Source organism: Fopius arisanus, unplaced genomic scaffold, assembly GCF_000806365.1.
Source record: "Fopius arisanus strain USDA-PBARC FA_bdor unplaced genomic scaffold, ASM80636v1 scaffold00004, whole genome shotgun sequence".
NCBI classification, from domain to species: Eukaryota; Metazoa; Arthropoda; class Insecta; order Hymenoptera; family Braconidae; genus Fopius; species Fopius arisanus.
This window is the reverse complement of record NW_011887743.1, coordinates 627,436-651,238: the sequence shown is the minus strand read 5'-3', so window position 1 is coordinate 651,238 and position 23,803 is coordinate 627,436. Positions and strand designations below refer to the sequence as shown.

The window sequence follows — 23,803 nt, the reverse complement described above, 5'->3', positions numbered from 1 at the left end:
ATTGGATTCCGTGATTATTATTTTGTGGTGTGCAAATTTTCAATTTTTAGATAATGGTGAGATGTGGAATGAACGTACGACGAAATATCAAAGAAAAAATATAACAATATCCACAGACGAATTGTAAACAATCGTCTGTTAATCGTTAATCACAAATTAATTAGGGGTTTCCAATGAGTGTAATGAGGAGAGCATCGGTAATCAAGTTCTAAAAATTACTGAGGAATTTGATTTTAAGAATTTGATTTTATTGAATTTTTCTGTTAACACGAATCGAGAACTGGTTGAGGCAATTGAGATAATAGTTAACGAATTTCAGTTGACTCAACGCGCCATCTAGTTGGGGGACATAGTATATCTCTCCTGGTCATAGTACCAACAAGCCATTCGCTAACTATTACTTAATCATCCAGTTGGGTCAACCTAACCTCTCAACCCAATCATTCTGTAACCATTACCACTCGATTCAGTTGGTACTATTTAACGACGACATTACAGGTAATAGTTATCCCACTGATTAAAGAAGTAGGTTACATGAACCTGATGGATTCAGTTGAGCATGAGAAAGAAAATAAAGGGGAGTATTGGAATAGTGATTAAACCTTTGCTTGTAAATGAGAAGCACAGGCTAATCCTTCCAACAAAACAATCAATTGGACTTCAAGACCATTCTCTTGTGTTTTAATATTTGGATTTTCATTTGCTCTTTTGATTAAATTCTACCAAAAATCTAAAAATCTAAGTTTTTAAAAATTTTACACCCAATTTATCATCACTTTAAACTGGAGAACTACTCTCATAAAAAATTCGTATTTATTTGTACTCAAACTGAAGAAACAACAACTCATAGCGGACATAACATCAATTGCGTCTACAGCAACGAGTATATTTCATCTTAAATCATTTTTCACCAACAACCGTAGAAATGAAACTAAAATACAATTGTCACAATAAGGCACAAATTTATCGGATTAATATCATCTTTATACTGTTTGACTGCCCCCATATTTTACCAGATTCTTAGAAATCCTCAATTGTTCCATAGACCTTAAAGTTTTTGTTCATGGGTGTACCAGAAAGTTTCTAATAAAAGCAAAGGAGAGAAAAAAAAATGAAAATCAAGAGTACCACCGACAATAAAAGAGAAGAAAGGAAAGAGTACATAAGGTAAAAAAAAGTGAAAAAAAGAGAAAAACAAGAAGTAGTGAAGAACAACCGTTTGTCAGTAGTACGTGCGAACTACGATGTCTCTAGCGCATGAACGAGACGCGGAATGAAAACAGGAGAATGAAGGGAAGGGGTGAAAAAAGTTTCTTAACGAGACGAAGAAATACAGTGAAGAGGAGAGAGAGGTAGGGAGGGAACGGAGTCTCGTAATTAGTCTGAAGTAGAAGGGAAAAAGGTAATTAATGAAGGGTAAATTGTGATCAAAAGGAAAAATGAAGGAATCTGTCTCTCCTCTCTTTCCTCTTCAGCTTCTCTGGTTTGACCAGAAGACTTTATTCCTTTTCTCGATAACTTTGATATTGAATTACGGCCCCAGACAGTTAAATACCAGCAAAATGGAAATAAATCTAGCCAATGAAAAAATACCTATATAAAATACAGAACTGTAATTAACTATGAATTCCTTTCATGGGAATGAACGTTTCAACATGACCAAACTAACCTTGGCGAGTGCAATATATTACACCATTTACGGCCGTGGAAAAGCATGGAAATTAGTCGTGGAGAATACACATCAATTTCCACTTCTGAATTGCGCAATTGCCTCCGTTTTTTATTTAATCCAAAAGTGCCATCTACTCATGGACACTAAACAGATTTCATTGGACGCATTATAGAAAGATTCAAATGCTCTAAATAACTCTAAATTACTCCACGCGCCATCTAGTTGGGGGACATAGTGTATCTCCTGGTCATAGTAGCTAGTACCAGCTAGTCGTTCTTTTAACTATTACCTAATCATCCAGTTGACTCAACCTAACCTCTCAACTCAATTGCGCTGTAACTGTCACCGCTTGATTCAGTTGGTACTACTTAAACTACGCCATCAGGTAATAGTTATCGAACCTGTGTAACATTAACCTAATCCTTCTATCAGTGCATGTCTGTCTCGTATTTAAGAGGCGAATACAATTTTGAGGAGTTGAGTGTTTTGGAAAATTTGGAAAAAGTGCCCGCGCATTGTAAGATAATGTAATTCAAAATGAAGTGAATTAATTCAAATACTAGAAAAGCCAAACACTAAACTATTTACCTTCTCCAGTATCTTTGACGACGGGAGTATGAGCGGTTTGCGATACTCATTGCACCAACCGAGCGGTAAGAAGAGATGGCAGAGGCCACACCAGCTCTCCAGAACTCACCCTCTAGTCAAAGGTCTTATTTACTTTAACATCGTCTACCGACTCTTCTCTTCCTCTTCTTCTTGTTTTCCTCATCTTTCAATTTCTCCAACGGTACACCTTCATCCATGCGTTAAATTCCTCTGGAGAATTGTATCTACTTGCCGTCATCCATCGAATTATGGGACTTACTCTGTTGCGCTCATCTTTTTGTATATTTTTATTAATTTTATGGTTGACAATACTGTTCTACTTATTAGGCCTATCCGTCGGAGAATGGAAAAAGGTTGAAGGCAATGATGAGGATGATCTTTAAGCATTTCATAATATCGAACTTGAAGGATTTAATTTCATGATGATTAGGATATAGTAGTATTCTAATAAGAATAATAATGATGATGATTCCATTTGCTAATTAATTAACAATAGGTTTCCGAGTGAAAATTATTGGCGAAGTGTGACGGGGATTACAAAAGAGTACAGAGAGTGAGTTGTAATAATTACATTCATTTATTAGGGGAGAGCCAGGCAAAAGGGAGGCGGGGCAAAATGGGACACTTGTAGAAAAAAGTTTTTAACCTATTCTCAGTGATTTTGCTTTTTTTGCCAAAAAATGTTGGAGACAATGTCAAAGTGTTCCAGTGATTTTTGCGAATTTATTTTCTTCTTTTAATTAAACTTTTGTTTTTTTAATTTCTTGATTTTCAACATTCTCACCCAAAAAAATATATCCTGAAATTCTTTGCATGGGAATTTAACATTTTCTTTATCAATTAAGTGTGATAGAATTCTAGAAAAAATGAAATGTTGAATAATGGATTCTTATAATTGATTTTTTTCTACGCGTATCTCATTGAACCTGCGGATTCCTCCCATTTCTGACGCCGTCAGATTGATAACCTGAACCTTAACCTGACCTCGGAGGCGATGAAAAGATGTGACAGTGTGTGCCTGATAAAAAAAAGTATCGCTACTCGTTATCAGGCATGCTGGTACCCTTAGGACTGCATGGAGCTACCCCAGCATCTTGTGGGAGCTCAAATATATCCGATAAGAGGATGTGAACTCCAAAAGCAAAACGAGATAGAAAAACACAAGACTGGACGAGTAAACTTGCAAGAGAATCTCGCCCAATGCCTCGGCAACTTTTAACACACTTTATCCGCAAATATATTTTTTTTACGATTCCAATATTTCGCACTCTTGCTTCACAACGTTTCATAATCTACCTCAGCCAGCATGCATTTGAATTTGGTCTAAACGAAGAGAAAACCATCTTTATTCTGCGTTTGCATGATATTATTTTCCCTAGGATATAGTGGATGAAAACGGAATATCATGGAGTGAGATACCATGAGATGAGAAACCACTGTACGTAATTCTCATGGAAAGAGAATTGGTTTCATCAAAATATCTTCATGGAATATAACGTTATGTATTTTCCTTCTATTTTCTTTATCCAATCGAAGATTATTGGAGTGTTTTGAAAGTACGAAAATTGTTGAATAGAAACTCGTTTCCTGGGGAATAAAGATTTGCTGTATATAGACTGCACACCTGTATGTGGTATATAAGAAAGGGAAGAGGGGTATAAGGGGTATGAGGGGGAAATAGTGAGGTTGGCTTGGGGGCGATTACTCAGAGTTGCGGGAGATTCGCAATCGACGTTCTTTAGCATTCTCGTTTCTCCGTCGTACTCAAAGGATTCACAGTTTGAATGTAGTGATTCCTTCCACCTTCGCTTCTGTGGTATAATACCGTTGGATTCGCGTCTCTTCCTCAGTACAGACTTTTGCCTCTCGTGTTGCACCAATCTTACTCTTTTCCCCTTCACTCTCTTCATTCCTCTCTCCAATGCGCCCTGTCTTAGGAACTCCCGCAGTTTCATTAGGGACGATCAAAAGTCTCGTGAATACTTTCGCATTGCTTGGAGATTGTAAACATGAGTATCACGTTGCGATTAAAGTAAACTATGTTTAAATCATTCTTTGAGGATAGTTATATACTAATAATAAATAAATTCTCGTGTTGTGTGTGGTTTAATACGGGTGTAGTTTTATGGGGGGAGGGAAATTGCCATGAGTTACGAAATTCAAAAGATTAGATATTTATGAATTGGTTTAATGACTTAATAAATCAGTTGCATGGGAATCTGCTTTCTCACGTCATTTGTGTGGAGGGGATATTGCTGCAGGATTTTTTTCTGAGAGATCAAGTGGTCATCGTTATTCAGATAATCATTAAAAATTATAGAAACTGGAGAGATTTGCAATGAAAAAACTTTAATTCAATAATTACGAGACAATTCCCTTCACATATACCTGTCGCCATTTTCTTTTTCATATTTACAGATAATTGTCATAAAAATGCAAACCAGTATAAAATTATCATTTCAAACTGTTTATTCAAAAATTATATACGATTTAGTGATACACAGCGAAAAATTTAATTAAATGAATTTTTGTGAAATAGAAATTTCTTTTGTAATAGAAGGAGCAAAATAGAGAAGAGAACACATGGGGTCAAAAAACGGTGTCATCACTCTGACTTTTTTCTGGTGTGGTTTCGGTTACAAAGAAATTTTATATCATAGAGACTACATCGTTTTGCACACCTCACATTTCTGTTGCTGTTTGAGATATCAAGATAAGTCGAAACCCAGCGGATTGCAGAGGATTGACCTTGACCAGATAAATATTTCTTATACAGACGATTTGATCGTACACCGAGAAAGAAAAATACTTCGATTAAACTAAACTATTTGCGAATGCGATTTACAATTGAAATTATTTTTTTTTTGTAGGTAGTAAATTTACTGGGCAAAAACAATTATTTTTCTCAATGTGTGCAAATTAAATTGTTTATAACTCTTCAGTATGTGGATTTTATGAAGTTTTTTATGAAGTATTATTTATAAATAATTGAGAATTTTAGAGTCCAAAGAAATTTAAAAAATTTCAAACTGATAGAGCAGAAGTGTCAGTGAGTGTTCTTTGACTCCTAGTGTGTGAACTATAATTTTTCTAGCATGATATTGACTGCGTGTGCTAGATTTCTAGACCAGGGAAAATATGAAATTTCATGGACAGTGGAGTATCGATTATCAGGGCAATGACACCGGACACGTTTTAGGGGGAAAAAGATCATAAAAATTCAAGTGCCACTGAACACTGGGTAAAATCCGCGAATTATGTTCTGATTATATTATATATATATTTTTTTATTCTATTTTTATTGGATTTTTTATTACATCATTTGCAGCTCCAATCTAATATGAATATTCACTCTCAAAATGCACTGAAATGTTGGTGAAATAAAAAATTTTATTTTGTTCATTTTAAAACCCATCTCGTGCCGAACCAAATATTAGAGAATATATTTTGTGGAATTTTCTGGTTTTTTGTTAACTTTCAGGGGAAAATCAAACGGAAATTTTTGTTTTTGATTTTTCTAGGAAATTCCAAATTTTTAATGAAACATGATTTACGGCGTATGTAATGAGAATTTTATGTAATTGTGACATGGTACACTTATTATACAACGAGACCTACTGCGCACTCCGTGCGCCGAATTTGAATTTGGCGGTAAGCGTTGACCAATGAGGAATTAGTTTTACGCGTTTCGAGATATTTCGACTGGGGCGAACTTCATTTTTGTGTTTCTACTTTCATAAAAAGGATATCATACGCGTATACAGATTTTATACGGTAATTTTATCCCATTTGTACAGAATTATTCAAATTACAAATTTTTTCCAGTAATAGTACCAGAAAATAACATTAGAAAAAGAGTTTGCGGAATAAAATAGTAGCATCACTACTCTTTGCAGTGGTACTACTATATTATTACTATACTATACTATTTTTTCATATTAAATGCATTGATATTTTCGAACTATTGTGGAATTCCCCTAGAAATATATTATCACGCATTTCATTGAGAGTAATTTAATATATTTTTCCAAAAGTGTAGAAATATCAAGGAAGTGTAAAAAGGCGAAAGAGGTATGAGAGAACAGGAAGATATTTCGAGAGGAAAGAGATGAGAGTTGCTTTTGAAATAAAATCATGTCTTTTGAAGTCAAAGAAGAAGAGGAAGATTGGAAAGGTGTGAGCATAAGATTAAGAAGAGCAGATGGATTCTTTCTGTGTTCCGCTTTGAAGTCTACTTTTACTGACTTTTCGGAAACACTTTCTTCTGAGTGCAATTAAATATTTAAGTCTCTGTACCAAGGGATAACTATAATAGTGCAATGAAGAGTAATTGCCACATCAAACTTTTAATTTCTAGTAATTAACTTTTCCGTTTTATAAATTAGCTCTTTCATTTAAGTTGGAGACATTCGGTTTAATCGACAGAAACATTTTTACGGCGTTCATTTGATTTAGCCCCTTACTAGTTTCGCCGAAACATAAACCTGTTCACTTGAAAAGATAATTCCGAAAAATCTTATACTAATTCTTTAATTACTTGATTCGTTTATTCATTCGGGGTTAATAGGCTGAAAGTTGGATATATTTCGATCCTACTATTTTCGATTTAAGATACATTGATAGAAGGATTAGGTTAAGATTGCACAGGCTCGGTAACTATTATCGGTAACTATTACCTAATGAGTCAGTTAAATAGTACCAACTGAGTCGAGTGGCGGTAGTTACAGAACGATTGAGTTGAGAGGTTAAGTTGAGTCAATTGGATGATCAGGTAATAGTTAAGAGAACGGATAGTTGGTACTATGACCGGGAGAGATATGACCCTCACTATGTCCCTCAACCGGATGGCGCACTGAGTCAACTGTAATTCGATAACTATTATACCAACTGCCAACCGGTTCTCAATTCATTTCAACAGAAAAATTCAGTAAAATCAGATATCTTTAAAAATGGCCAACAGCTGAATGCAATATTATTCGTTGCATTTATAACTGAATACCCGGTTTCCATCAATGAATTAAAAAAAAATTCAACCAAATAGATCAGGATGATAAAACCTAACCCTTTTATCAGCACACATCATCCAGTAATACCAGAACTATTAGTCCGATCGATCGGATTGAATATTTTCCCCTCCCGTCTGGTCAGAGCTCCAGATAATTTATATTTACAAAATAATTGGAAAACAGAGAGTCCCATTTATTCTTCTTAATCCTCCCATTCTCTTCATATTCACGGAGGATATTCCATTGAATTCGCCCTCCTATTTCCCCTGCTCGCAACGAAATAATTCTGCATTTGATATTTTCCACTGAATTCTTATGGTTTTATTTATGGAATATGACTGCGAGGGATGGTCTGTGGTAGGGAGATGGCGACGGATAAAAATAGGGGTAAGAATAAGGGGGGGCTAAAAAAAATCTAGACTATCATCGGTTGGATATAAATGTGAGAAATAGAAGACAATAAGTTAGGGGATTTTTGTCAGGTACGCGTTAGTGTCATATATGTGAACAATGCGGCATTTTGTGTGCACGTTCGCACTCTATATAGGATATAGTCGCATCAGCTTCGAAGTTTCAATTTCGGACTGAGCCCCGCGTTGGATATAAGCTTCGGTCTGCAGGACATTTTAGAGGAGAGAGAAAGGGGTTTAACGGCCAGCATATATACCCTTCTACGTGTCGTTTTCGTGTCGCTGTATCCGAACTAACCTGGCAAGTTTCCAATTTTGTCTGGGATACCAATTATTTCGAACCACGGGGATAGCCCATAGCTCTGCTATCCCCTTTTTTCGCTGGATTTCCAAAATGTTGGTATGTCAAACTACCATTTAATAATATTGTCAATAAAAAGGGTATATGGAATGAATCAGGTGAGTGGTTTGAGTTTCTATTGCATTCTCTCAATCCGGGGATAGAAATCATTAAAAGGGAATAGTTCAAGGCAATCGGATTTCATCATTGTTGCAAAACCATCTGAACGTGCCGGAGGTGGTATTCAGGTGTCTAGCGATTTTCCACGTTTTATTAGAAAAACACGATGTGAAATCATTTGAAACTCAATTGAAGTGCAATGTATATTGATAGAAGGGTTAGGTTATATGGACATAACGTATTCGGTTGAGCATTTTTAGTTGATGCGTTGATCGGTACCAGGCACTCAGTCATGAATGCAACGAATAATATTTTGTTCAACGGTTGGCCGACTTCACCGATATTTGGTTTTATTGAATTTTTCTGTTGACACCAACCGAGAATCGTTTGAAGGAGCTGAGCATTTGGTAATAGTTACCGAATTGCAGTTAACTTGATGCGCCATCTAGTTAGGGGACATAGTGTACCTCTGCTCATAGTACCAACTAGCCGTTGGATAACTATTACCTAATCATCCAGTTGACTCAACCTAACCTCTCAACTCAATCGTTCTCTAACTGTCGCTGCTTGACTCAGTTGGTACTATTTGGCTGTCCCATTAGGTAGTAGTTACCGATAATAGTTACCGAGCCTGTGTAACATTAACCTAATCTTTCTACAGATATATAAATGTATGGAATTACTCGTTCACTGCATAGGGACTTTAAAAAGATTTTATAAATATACATATATTGCGGATGCTACATCCATCAGTTCAACATTCAGTCGAGAACTACAAAGGCAATACAAAGATGATACCCTGCAGGACGCAAAGTAAAAAAGCAAAACAGGTGGATTGCCTGGACAAATAGTTCTTATTCTGTTTCGAGTTGGGATATCCAGATTGCGCACGCTTTTGTGAATATTGACAAGTTTTATTGGAGAGAAGTTTTATCGTGTCTGCGCAGTGCTCACGGCCAATAGAAAGACAGTTCTTTTACTAAAGCGACACATCTGCATTGGACGTGAAAGACCTTAGATAGGTCGAAACAACCCTCGAGTTACTTATCATGAGTGTATCATGGTCTGCCAAGACGTAGTTTGAAAAACTTCTTGAAGGACTGTTGAACTCCACTATTGAGAAGAGATCATTGTTTATTTATTGGATATTGATGCGGCATATGCAGCTCTTCCTCTGACGTCAGACATTGAAGAATTTTTAAAACCAAACATTATACCCAAAAGAAACACAAAATTACAACAGATTGTAAAAAGTTCTCATCGAGAGAATTCGACAGTTGAAATTATCATGCCGCGAGAGAAGAAATGTAAGCGAGTATATTTTATTCTTATTTCGAATTCTGAATTTTATTCATGAATTTCGCTTGATTTAGGGAGCTTCGAGTAAATTTTCAATCAACCAGTGTCATCGTGGAACGAAAAAACACTTCCTTCCGCATCGATATTCTATTTTCAAAGGAAGAAATGCTACCAATATATTTTAAGAATCTGTACCTTTAAACTTTTGAATTCCTAAATTCTATTCAGGGATGATATTTCAATCCGATGAACCATGAAAATGTCAATCATTTTGCTGAAATTATGACCTTTAATTTGGCCATGACATTCATTTTACCAATAATAAACTTTATTCTCCAATAGGACGAGAATTGATTTGACCTTTTCCTGATTAAATTATTGTTTTATGTAAGATTGGAAAGGGAAATTCAATGATGCTATTCCTTATTCCTTATTATGAAAGTTGAAACACAAAAATGAAGTTCGTCCGAGTCGAAATATCTCGAAACGCGTAGGACTAATTTCTCATTGGTCAACTCGAACCGCCAAATTCAAAATCGGCGCACGGAGTGCGCAGTAGGTCTCGTGGTTAATAACACTAGATATTAGAGAGCTCCATATCCCACCATAGCTCAGAGTAGGAGAATGACAAGGCCATCAGTCTATCTGGCAAAATTTCAATTTTCCAAACCAATGATCTTTAAACACTTTTCTTACGATTAGGTGCGACCCGAATCGACACATGCCTTTTGTAACTAAAGTTTCTTGCATGCGGTTTTCAGTGAAACATTGCACAGAAAGTTTTGTAACAGTTTGATGAAACGATCAATTATCTACTATTTTAGTAGCCTGAAAAGTGTTTTTGTTACAAAAGTAATCCACCCATTACGTAGGCAGAAAAAAGATTTATTCTTTTCCAAAAAATGTCGATGAGTTTTAAGAACAGTTCAACTATTTTTATCCCTAAAAATGATTTTAGCAAAATATTCAATTGAATGAAATAAAGAGTTTATTAAGCTAGGGGAGAAGACAAGAAATATATAATGAAAAATGTATTTCAATTTTTCCTTCATTTTTCATGAGAAAAAAACCGAAACCAAGACGTGACATTTTATTATTTTCTCCCGTAGTAAAAAGAATTATCCCGTAGTAAAAATTCACCTTTGAGTACCAATGGGCGACCTTCAATTTCGATTTTTTAAAACTTCCGGTAGAGTGACTCATCTTTATTGGTCCCCAAACAAGTGATTCAAATGATGCCACGAACTTTCCCGAAAAATCATTACAAGATGAAATTACAGCATTGAATATGCATGCTTTCAGATAATGAGAATATTCGTTTCGCTATAGCGTTGAATATAAATTACTTTTGTAACTCTCAAGCAAAATGATTAATCAAAGTTGACAAGAAGTTTTGAGGTAACATAACCTATGTTTTATTATATCACGAGATTATTTAATATATATGAAAAGAGGGCGAGGCCGGGGGAGTTGTAAGAGTGAGAGAGTGGAGTACCCAATGCCTTAACGAGATTCTGATGTTTGCAAAGACGTAATACTCGTGCACCAAACTTTCGAAACAAACTCCAGAGAAGACGAACTCTCTCCACTTTTTTCCCTTCTTAACAAATTGACGGAGTTAATTACGTAATCGTACATTGTCGATGCATTTATTTTAATGAGAGATGAACTTGTCCACTCGTTCTTTGTTTTATAACCCTGTTCTTGATTTCAGGGCAATAAAAAATTATTGTGAAACGAAGAAAGAAGGACCCATCAATTTCAATTCTCTTCAACATCATTACTTAGGTTTATTCAGGAAAAAATTACGATGTTAATTTGAATAATGTGGAATAATGGCTTTTGCATTTTATCAACTATCCCGTGAATAGTTTCATTAGCTCTTAAGCCGATGAGTTACAGATTAACGTATATGTTTGGAAAGAAAGACTGAGGAAAAGGGGTAGTAACGAGGTGGTGTTTTACGAGCACACATTTCTGTGTTACGGAGTTTTAGTTCCACCCTTCCGGTGATAATTTCTTCCTTTTTAGGAGCAACATTTTTTTCAACATTTTCTATTCCAGGGTAGATCCTGAGGTGTGATAATAAACATCGAAATACAAAGGAGCCGCGTTCTTTTAAATCTGTCAAGAATGTCAAACAAGTGTGCAAGATTGTGTATTTGTTTCACTCCTGTCATAACAGAGAAACGAAAACTTTAAGGTTAATGACATTCTATCATTCCGTGGCAGTTTTGGCGTTGAGATTCATGGTGTTTTTATTTTAACTTTTAAACATCGGAAAACTTATACTTTGTTCAGTGAAGAGTCACCTTTTTACGGTGATTCGTTGATGAAGTTCCCTATCTGCCGTACGAAAAAATAATCGTAAAGTACGGGTTGTGGAATGAAATTTACGATGTTTCTAATCGGGCAAGTTATAAAATTAAAAACGTAAATTATGAGAGTGGAATTGTAATTTACGAGGTTGAATCTCGTAACTCACGTTTTTAACGCCATAATTTAGGTTTTTCATCTTGCAATTTAAGAACTTCAAATGATAATTCACGTCCCAATTTTTGTGTGCTCATCATTGGAATTTGTAAATTAAAATAGTATATATACACAAAAAATTTAAACATAAGGAAGAGCCGGGTAAATCAGGACACAAATAGTCCCAATTTTTTTTGGGAATTGAATTTTTTTGTTGAATTATTCTGTTGTCTTTTCACTTTTTTGATTTTTCAACATTCTGAAAAAATACGCGACCTAGTCAGTCGCTCATTTTTTGCTTCTGAACGTCAAATTTCTTATGCAGAAATTTAACTTTTTTAGTTAAACAGTTAAGAATAATAAAATTCATCAATTCCATTTTACCCTCCCCTAATTACATACATTTTTAGAAACGTATTAGACGAAAATCATAACGACAAATACCAATGCGTTAATACTCTCTTTGCAAGTGATTAATTATATGCCGAAAGTAATTGTTGAGTGAAAAAGTGTATCAATAGCGAGCCAGCAAACATGACGACTTAAAAAAATCCCATCAATCCGTCCGAATTCTCACTTGAATTCACTCGAATTTTCTAAATTTCACTCTCACTTGATCATCTTTAATTGGATTTTTACAACTAAAAAATGCGAGGAAAAGTTGAAATGACGTAACTCAGGAATGGTGAAGATGGGATGTTAATGATGCCATTATTTTCCAACAATGTGTCTTGCGTGGAGTGCAGACGTCCAATGAAAATGTTCATGGAGATATTTCGTTTCCCTCTTATGAGAATGGTTAACGAATGTTTTCCTTGGTGGTCTCTGTCTGGGGTTTCTTTCTTTGGTTTTATTTTCTCGGTTTTTCATTTTCTTTACTTTTGTACGGTCCCTCTTGAATGATACGTATTAACATTCTTTTCAGACGAGTCATGATGTTTACACATTTAGCCTTTGAGGTAGAACGTGGGGTGCGTTTTCAAATGGAGGGAGTGTCACTCGAGTTTTTGTTGAATCATTTCACATATGTAATGCAAGTATTGTGATATTTAGAGTGCACAGCTAGAAATTTTCTTCCAATTTCAATGGCATCTCGATTTTTTATAATGTAGGCTTGCGTTCATTTTCAATTTAACATTAAACATTCACTAAATATTTCAATCATCTTGAAAATTAAAGAAAATTCGTTTTTGAGTGAAACCTAATTATGGATTCTCAGCAAATCCGATTTAATTTCGGTGTATATATTAAAATGAAAAATTATTCGAATATATTTGAAAAAATAATGGATTAGTGTAATTTTTTAAACAATGAAATGCCTTCTTAATGATTAACTGAAATATCTACTAAATAAATTCCTCTAAAATACAAAATTTAATCGTATTTAACGCCTCCATTCATGTAATTATAATTTACGACGATTTTTAGTGTAATTTACGGTGTAACTGATAGTTTAACTTCAATCGTAAAAACTTTAATTTACGTTTAAGTCTTTCCGTGTACATAAAATTAGAACTCCCCCCGTGCATGCTAATGGCGAGTGAGAAAATCCTAGATGGGAAGTCTGAATTTTTTGGCAAATCGTTTTCCACTAATTTTACCGATATTAATGCATGATATGGTATGCGCATGTGTTTGGAACATTATGGCCCTTTCATGTATTAAAGATCAGGGCAGGTTGGTTAAACGACTGCACGCCCGCCACATGACACCCTTCGTGAGCTGTACATATGCCCAAAAAAGAAACGCCTCTTTTTTGTCAAGATTTATAATGCACATACGTACTCATGCACATATATACAACATGATTAAACATCGGCCCAATAGCCGATCGCTTGGGGACTCGATGAACACCCGATCATCAATTTAATATTCATTCAAGATGTTTTGTGTTAAAAGTCCAAATAATAATAAAACAACGGCATTATTACTCTTCAATTATATATAGTATAATTATTATTAATAATTATCTCATCATTTCAACAATTCGGCACCGAAATTATCATTTTATTTTCTGTGTCGATTGAAGTAAATATTTCCGAAAAATTAATTTTGAATAATCTTTCTTATTATATATCATTTTTATCATATATCATTATGATATCATTTTTAGTATTTTAGTATTTTAATCTTTAAAATTGCTCAACAAGATGTTAAACCAAATTTATTGAGTTATCATTGGAATTTTTCAAAAATTTTTGTTCAGTTACCGTAAGAATTTGATTTTAAAAACGACTCGAAATTTCTTTTAATTTATTAATGAATGGAGTTTTAAATAATATCAACGAATACTTATATGTGAGGAAAAATTTATTCAATTTAAAAGAAATGCTAACGTCGAATTGAAGATGGAGTTTGAAAAATTTGTTCCAAACACGCACACGAAAATTGCATTTCAGGACTTTTCGAGTCGCATTAAATTGATTTACCATAAAAAATGAGAAATTTCAATTTCATCGACTGCAACGCGTTCCTCCGGAATAAAAAAAACGTTAAACATGCACTAATCGTGATTATAACAAATTAGTAATTCATAAAAGAAATAATCCCGCGTACGCAGCATCATCATATAATGATCATTAGTGATCCTTACGATTATTATTAATAGTGATTAGTTATTCGCGTTGGGTTAATTAGACCATTTTTTAATCACGACCTGTTTTATCGGCGCAAAAAAAAGGTTGGAAAGGGGTTGTACTCACCAAATTATGTTAGACGGCAAGTGCTTAACGCATGTTGGTGAACAGCATTGTAATTTGTTGAATCGCAGTCCAGTTATTTCCTGAAACAAATCAAATAATTAACATTATTTCAACAGCGAAAAACGTGTGTTTCCAGGCGAAATAGTTTTTTCATCTCACTCATTAGGAATGAATAGCAAGGGAAAATGTTTTTAATTCCATTAGTTTATTTCCAAATCCACGTGAATGAATACAGTTCGCCAAACCCACCACATAATGTAATCACATTGATATGAATATCACCCAATCGAATGAACGAATTATTCATCGAAATCATTTCATCCATTTGATAATTGTTTTTTTCATTTGCATAAAGTTTCTGTCATCTAACAGAAATAAAATGTTATAAAAAAATATTGTGAGGGCAAAGTGAATCATTTGAGGACCTGATAATTTTGGTCAGATGAAGGACCTCAGCCTTTGCTTCTCAGCTCTGATCTGGGCTTCAGCAGGTACCCTATGAGGGCCTTACATTCCAATCTAGGCAACTTTATTAAGACCTTGTGAGACGCCTCACAAAATTTCTACCCGGGAGGTATTCAATACGCAATACATATTTTCTAGTGGCAGACACGAACGATGAAAGATCGATAAGAGCTAACGTTAGGCAAGCCACATGTATAGTACTTGACCGGTCATATTTCTCCTAGGTGACGACTATATAGTGCTCTCGTTGCGTTCCACTCACACGCCATCGTATAATGGCCTCTCCACATTCCGTAATACCATGAACTATTTCTATGAAAAAATATTTTCACCGTATGAATAAATAATAAATTCCAGGTCCATAAGCGAATCGAGATATTAGGTGCATTGTCCAGAAATTGTTTCTGAAACTTTTACAATCCCCGGGAAAAATGTTCCATAGAAATTGCGCGAAAGATTTTTGGCGAAATATCAATAATATCAATTTATATGAGAGAATTAAGAATATGTAAGAAATTGTTTTTCTTCAGTCGAATTATTTCTAGACAATCCAAAGCGGATTTTAATTATGACAAGCAGCTTGTGCTGGATGATGTTTATTTTCATACTCTCTTGAGAAAAAAACATCAATTCATTTTTTCAGGTTAATAATTACGGAGAGAGTACATTCATAGCTCTCATTAACATGATTATTTTTTATAGCAATATAATTGTAATGACTGAAACCTAAGGAGGACTCTCTGTAAATTACTGGAAGGAAACAATAAGTTATGAAAAATAGAAAATTTCGTCAAGTCAATGAATAATTGACACAAAAAACAATTTCTCATTGTTGCTAAGTGATACTTTCTCTTCTGTAAAAGGTAATTTGAATGTTTGTATTATTATTACTACGGGATCTATTGCGCACTTCGTGTGCCGAATTTGAATTTGGCGGTTCGTGTCGACCAATGAGGAATTACTCTTACGCGTTTCGAGATATTTCGACTCGGGCGAACTTCATTTTTGTGTTTCTACTTTCATAATAAGGGTAATAAGGGTAACAGTTGAATCTCCCGAGAAAAGTGTATTTTTCAGGGAAATGCGGGGAAGAAACATTTTACATTAATTCAATTTAAAAGGGAAATTAATAAAAAGTGAAAAAGAAAGGATAATAATGGCGGAAAATGATGATATAAATGGAATAAAAATGAAGAAAAATGGAGAAAAATAAAGAATGGAGTGTAGTATGAAATAATGTACATAAAGAATGAGAGAGAGACTGAGGGACAAGGACGGAGAATTACCCCGCGGCGCTTTTCATATTGCCACGAGATTATCAAGATGGATGATCCAGTCTTAGTAGAATCAAAGAACGGATGGAGAGGTCGAAGGACTATGTAGTTGGATAAATGCAAGAAAGTAAACGAAAATGAGAAAAAAAAAGTGGATGAGTAGGGAGAGGATAAAAATAAAAACGGGTAGGGGAGGATAAATAAGAAAAAATGGATGAGAGTTTTTCGTCTTTCCTGGAGGTAGAATAAAGATTATTATTTGTGATTAGAGGCTGTTGTGGGAAACTAAAGAGGCTGGTTAAATATTAAAGAAAGAGGCTGTCTTTCGCCGGGGATAAAATGCCAAGGCTCTTGTTCATCCTTTTTCAGGATCTTCTCGGCTTACTCATTGACAGTGACAGGTGAATATGCAAAATGAACGGCTGAAAAATAAATGCCAGAGAGTGGAGGTGGAATTATTGGAGTTGTTTATGGAAGGGGGAGTGGAGAGATTGCTGTATTAATTATGCGTATTTGGAGGGTACATTCGTGCACGATGAAATTGCTCTGTGTTTTTCGAATATCGAGAATCACATTCTATTTTCGCGGGGTTCGATTGATTGAAAGCTTTCAAATAAAGACATTTCGTTCGACAGCGGTAACTATTGCCTAATGACATAATTAAATAGAACCAGCTGAATCGACCAATTGAATGATTAGGTAATAGTTAGGTTAGGTAATACACTGTCTCTCAACTAGATGGCGCGTTGAACCAACTGTAATTCGGTAACTATGACCAAATGCTCAATTTCCTCGGTTGGCGGTTCGTGTCCACAGAAAAATTCAATAAAACCAAATATAGTTGAACAGTTAAAAGTTTAATGAAATATTATTTGTTTCATTTATGACTGAATCGCCGATTCCGATGGAAGAATTAAAAATAAATGCTCAAACGAACGTTTGCTTCATATAATCTAACCGTTCTATCAGCGAGAGAAGTTTCAAAATGCGAAAAAAAAGTATCCAACCGAAAACATCAACTGTACAAATCTATACAATCTATAAATCTGTACAATCTATTATTGTTTTGGAAAATTATTTTGAGTTTTCATTATTTCTATTAAACTTCACAGCAATCTCGAATTCCATTTCTTAATGCGAAAATTGGTAAAGATCTGATGTAAATAGAATTCTACGCGCAAAAATGAAAAATTGCACTTCCATCAATCGAAATTCAGACATAAAAGATAATCCATTGCACCGAAATTGTCAGAAATTTTCAATTTTTTATATTTTAAAGATTATAACAGTTGCAGCAACCATAATTTACACAACTTTACTGATAATTTTAGAACAGTGTATTCGTGGATGCAGAAAGGATTCAGTACAAAAAACCGATTTACCAATTAAAAATTCAAAAATTCATTTTTTCTCACCTTCTAATTCCGGTGATTTTAGAACTATTTAACTACCAACAAAGCATACTTAAGTCATTCAATAGAGCAGTATGAATTTATTGTTCTATTTCTTCGGGTGTTTACTGTCATCATGTGCGAAAACCAACACGAACATTTATTGTTTCTCTTTGTTTGACCCTTGTCATCATATTTTATGTTTTCACCTTCAGGCACTCCCAACAGCTCGACCTTCATGAACGTTCCAATCAGAAAATTATTATGGTTATGTTCACCATTAGGCCCTCATAAGTACCTGACCTTGAGGTCATTCAGACCGTTTCCACCATCCCAAACTACCCATGACCAACGATACTGCCTGCACTTGTTACGAAAATTTTTAAACGGTTTTTAACAAGGAAAAAAGATTCCTCAATTCTTTCCGTTCTTCGTGCTCTTTAGATTTCCCTTGAGAAAGAAAGAACCTAGCCCGTATGTATTTTCTATATGACATTCTTAAAAATGGATTAACATTTATTTTCACTTTTTATGTCCGTTAACCTTCGGTTAAACGAACCCAAAAAAAATTATTTCTCAAAAAATTTACGAGAAAAAAAATATCTTTCGAAGATAACATGCCATAGTCTTGACTTTGACATGTCCTAGAAATTCTTCCGTTTTCAATTAAATGTTATATAGTTTTCGGATTTAATCAAGTTATAATCACGAATTAGTTCACCCCGGATGCAATCAACCTCGTCGATCCTGTCAGGGGGGCGATTTCAGGGACGAAATGGCTTAGGGGTATGAAGAAGTACTAGCCATGAGCAAGGTTGGACATTGAGGCCCTCATTCAGTAAAGTGGGACTGTATCATGGTGGGTCTAGTGGGGTTCAAAGTACATGAGTACCTGCAGAAGATGGTAGATAGATACTTCACTGGGAGGGTTCTGAAATACGACACGGAGTGTAGCCTCGAAGAATACAAAGTCACAGTAAATTACGATTACATAGACACAATTTATGACTTTGCCGATCGTAAATTATGTTTATGTAATCGTAACTCAGAACTTATCCGAGTGTAATTGGCGCTTCAGCTTCAGTGGTAAAATGCTCTAACCGTAATATACGTTGATGTTTGTTGTAGATTGACAACAATGAACTTATCAAACTATTCAGATCATCTTATGAAATTATCTTGCCAATGAGATGATCTAATCTGCATCTTAAGTGGCGCCACCATTTTGATACGAGATGACCGCAGGTAGGTAATGTGACGTGTCAGTGACGATCATGTGACAGGTCAAGAAATTCGCTGGCACATCTACTCACATCGCTGCTGACCTAAGGCATTGCACATTTGGGTTGATGCACTACAATTGCAGGAATCGTAGCAGAAGGCTGCACCACTATACCGTAAGGTATGTGTATGTACAGTGCTCAGGTGCGGAATTGCTAACTTCAACAATGGGGTCAAGCTTGGTTAAATCTAGAATTCAAAGCTTTGGAATTCCTAGCAATGATCCCCCCCCCCCCTTGAACCTTTGGTAATGATAATTCTCATCAGAATTACTAGATGACGACTCTTTTCAAAATTGAATGATTAAAAACTCCTTTCTTACCCCAACCCCAGTCTATTGGAGACTGAATTAACTATTCCAAGATTCAAAAATGAGTCGAAAAGAAGAGATTTGGGCATGATGGACGAACCGGATTGGCTGATGTTCTCTTAGGTCCCCCGTAATGCCCCAGCCTGTCCTACATCACAGCCAAGTCTCAATACGCTATAAACATCATTCACACTGAGAAAAAAAATTATTTTTCCCAAGAATATTGTACCAGCAAATCTGGCAATCACTGTGTAAATACTCCCATAAGACTTACTAATGCCAAATATATTTTCTTGTGGTTAGTAAATATTCTCGACTAAAGAAAATGTTTTTGTCTGCACGAAAGCGTGATTGATCGGGGGGTACGAAATCAAAAATACATTTTCAAAAAACCGCCATTTAACAAGTGATGGTTTAGTTTTGATCCCCACATAGAACTAAACTTGCTGATCTCTTGGATTGAATCTTGGGTATCAAGGTCATCTTTATCAGGGCCTCAACTTGGTATTCCAAACATGAACAGGGGCTTCAACTGAGCTTAGACTAATATGTTACAGCTTTCTACTTCTGTGCCAGTTTAGGCTTTACTATCAAGGCTATCAAGCTTTGCATTCCAAGTTTAAACCTCGGGGTTCTGTCCAAATAAGTGATAACTACAAGTACTGGAAGTACTCATACTAAGTACTGTACCCATACGAGTAAGTGACTTGTTCTTTTAAAGAAAAAGGAACGATTAGTTTAGTTGGGAGTTTACCCAATAAATTAATTAAAATTAAATAATTGAAATTATATATATTAAATAATTAAAATTAAATAATTAACATGATCATAAGTTTGAATTCCGCTGCAGATAATGTTTTTTTTCAGTGAACTTTTCTTGTAAAATGATACCGAAAATTATTCTAGCTCTCTTCCTCCCTGATCCGAAATGCTGTCCAATAATATGTTGTGATGTCACAACATGTGGAACTTTACATAAACATCCCGGAATCCAGAAAAGTTTAAGGGTTAAGGGAGTATATTTTTGTGTTTAAACTACACTTCCTATATGGGACGGGGGAATTCAAATGAGTGTTTTTTTCAAAGATATTTTTTGGGGTAGGCCTCCTACAATAACGAAGTTCAATTTCCGTTTAATCGTATGTTTAATTTAAGTTGTAGAATTGAAAATATGAAATTTCATAACCGGAGTTTGTTACAACAGTGACGGAATAATAAAATTTCATGTAGCCAACAATTGTGTACAAAAATAAATAATAAAATTTAAATCAAATCAGGGTCTAGACCTACCTGAGGTAATAACACATTAGAATCAGATGAAAATTTGCGTAAAAAAATGATAAATTAAACTAAACAGATCGTTCGGAATGTCAGGCATTTTCTCTCTGAATTTCATTCGATTAAATGGTCAAATGTTAAATGGTTATTCTGTATCATCTAAATTGTATTCCAGCGATATTTTTTAAAATACTTTTTTATTATATTCCGTTGTCGTGTCAACAAAGCATTTCTAGCGAGTGGAGATTGAATAGGAATAAGTGAAGCGCTACTATGCAATTATCAGATGGAATTTCCAAAAGCTTGTATGCAATTTCTGAAAAGAATTTTACTAAACGATCGTCATGACCCCGAGAGTTGCTTTTTGACTGGTGGAAATCTAATTCTGGAAAATAATTTTACGGGTTTGGAATTTTTTAGGTTTAATTTTTCCCACGGTTGCCTGTATACAACAAAACTATTCTAAAATACTCCATAAATATTCTGAAATACGTTAAGTAATAAATAGGAATAAACAATTAATTAATTTCGAATGGAATCCTCAGTAGAAATTCTACAATCAATTAATAAAATTATAATCACTTAATAATCACAAATACTCCTGGCAAGTTACAACAATGCTGCATAAATACTTGTCGAACTTTTCATAAGCCACTTGTTATGATTCCTATTAAATCATTTTTTAATAATTTTTCTTCGTTGCTAAAAGATGATTTATGGAAAAGAGAGGGACACGATAATGTTTCAATTATTTCTCAACTTTCCGACATAAAAACCGAAACAGGAGAGCGTTTTTTCATTTTTCCGCTTGAAGAGAAATATGTAATAAAAAAGATGTACATCTTCTGTAATTCCGGACTGAAATGTGGTTGAAGAAAATTTGATGTAAACTGAGGAAAGTTTTTCAAAGCATTCCACGATTTTTATCTGAATTTCCCGTGAAAAGCTATAGCATCTGCAATTGAATTTTCTACGTGATTTCCGTAATCGGCGAGCGAATTATCAGTTCTGTATTTTTTACTGTCTGTTTCTCCACGGCTTGAACCTTAGGAGCATATCACCCCTTTTTTCGACCCTCAAAGCAAACAGAAGATAATTAAACTTAGTCAACCGGTGAACTAGTGAACATTTACGACTCCCGATCGACCCCTCCCCCTGACAATGACCAATCAAGTTGAAAACATAAATAAAGAAATAAAACTCAATGCGAGAAAATTAAAACGTTCTCGTTTTTATTTCAGAATGAGTCATTCAGCGTTCACCGGACCTATTCCGAGCGTTTCACGTGTTATGAGAAACATTTTTGGAGACTTAAGAAAGAAGTGAAGAAAGACTGATATAACAGAAAATGACTATGGGAAGGGAAAAGTAGAATATGAGGAAAAAAAATGAGAGCTAGGGTGAGAGTAGAGCACATGAGGACATAAAAAAAAAATAATGATGAGTGAGTGAGAATGATTGGTGGAGTGTCCGATGGGGCTTGAGGCGCATTCAGCTCCGGTAATTCTCAGTGGACAGGAAATGAAGTCGGCTTGGAACAAAGTTTCAACGACTCTCGGCCTTTCGTCAACACCTAAAGTCTATATGCAATAATATCCATTTGCCACATCCTATCCAGTGGTTTCGTTCAGGGAAACCAATAATCGTTGCCGACGGAAAAATCCGCCCCGATAGGGTCAGATTATATGATCCAGACGTTCGTTTGAACATTTTTTTTAAATTCGTTGATCGAAACTCGGGATTCAGTTATAAATGCAACAAATAATATTTCATTCAAATGTTAGTTTTACTATATTCGTTTTTATTGAATTTTTGAATTTTTCTGTTAACACGAATCGAGAATCGGTTGAGGCAACTGAGATAATAGTTAACGAATTTCAGTTGACTTGACCCGCCATCTAGTTGAGGGATATAGTGTAGCTGCTGCTCATAGTACCAACTAGCCACTCGGTAACTATTGCCTAATGATCCAGTTGGCTCAACCTAACCTTTCAACTCAATCATTCTGTAAGTGTCACTACTCGATTCAGTTGGTACTATTTAAACTACGTCATTAGGTAATAGTTACCGAGCCTGTGCAATGTTAACCCATTAACTTGTATCAGTGTAACCGTAATTAGTACGTGTTCCCGGACGTAACTCATAATAAATATTGTAAATCGTACATTATGAGTATAAAAACGTAAATTATGAGTTTAAAACTACTATCTTAAGAAATTGAAGTATCATTTTGAAACTCCTAATTTAGGGTAAATACGGTAAATTGCTTTACTGTTAACTTTTTTTATGTTTGATTTTTCTTTTCTATTGTACGGGAGGAATTAATGTAATAATAATGATGATGATGAGAATTCCTCGTGCATTTCTGTGACAACATTTCTGTCTAATTTAATGTAATGGAATTTTCATAGTTATCTGAGTGGAATCTCGATTCATCAGAAAATAATAAAAATAAAAATAATAATAAAAAAATTAAAATTAAATAATAAAAAATAATTATAAATTAAAGTTAAAGTTAACGTTCTATTTCAATCATATTCTATATTGATTATTTTGGTTATTCAAATTTTGAAAAAATATTCCCTGGTCGATTTCATAAATATTTCAGAAATTTTCCGTCTGAAGCCGGAAATCTTCTGGTTTTCTGGTAATTTTTCGAGAAAGGTGAACCGGCAATTGGCACGCCCATCAGTTATTTTCTGTGTTCAAGGAAACGCCCCATTTTTCTTTTTCCCAAAATCCCCTATGTAATAGATACTAGTACTTTCCGATCTTTTAATACTAGTACTTTTTCTCTGGCTGCACTTTAAAACCCGTACCACTTTATCCCAGTATTTTTCTCCTTTTTTCTCACCCTCCGTGAGTCTTCCACTCATGACCTACAACCTTTCCCCTCTTCAATCGTAAATTAATGGAAAAAATAAAAAGTATTTTCATTTGATTTCTCCATTTTACCACTTCCAGAATTCCCTCTCTATTTCGGAATTCCATTATTCATTAATTTTTTTCTTTACTCGTACAATTGTCCAATAAATATTATAATATTAGAAATTCCGAAAAAACGTTTTCATATATTATAAGAGTAGAGTACTCGAAAGAAATCGCTCTTCACTTTTCGCAACTTTCGTAACGCTAAAGAGTTCAAAAATAAAAAAATTCAAAATTCAAAAAAAA

The 23,803-nt window shown here is 34.6% G+C and overlaps 1 protein-coding gene across 1 annotated transcript in view; it reads right to left on the bottom strand.

Annotated features, from left to right (window-relative positions):
- The window catches only part of LOC105271197 (proline-rich transmembrane protein 4), a 106,817-nt gene that overhangs the window by 45,936 nt on the left and 37,078 nt on the right, over positions 1-23,803 (bottom strand). The window contains exon 2 of the mRNA XM_011312581.1: positions 14,631-14,710. The gene's annotated coding sequence lies outside the window, so the exon portion shown is untranslated. The remainder of the gene's footprint in view (positions 1-14,630; positions 14,711-23,803) is intronic.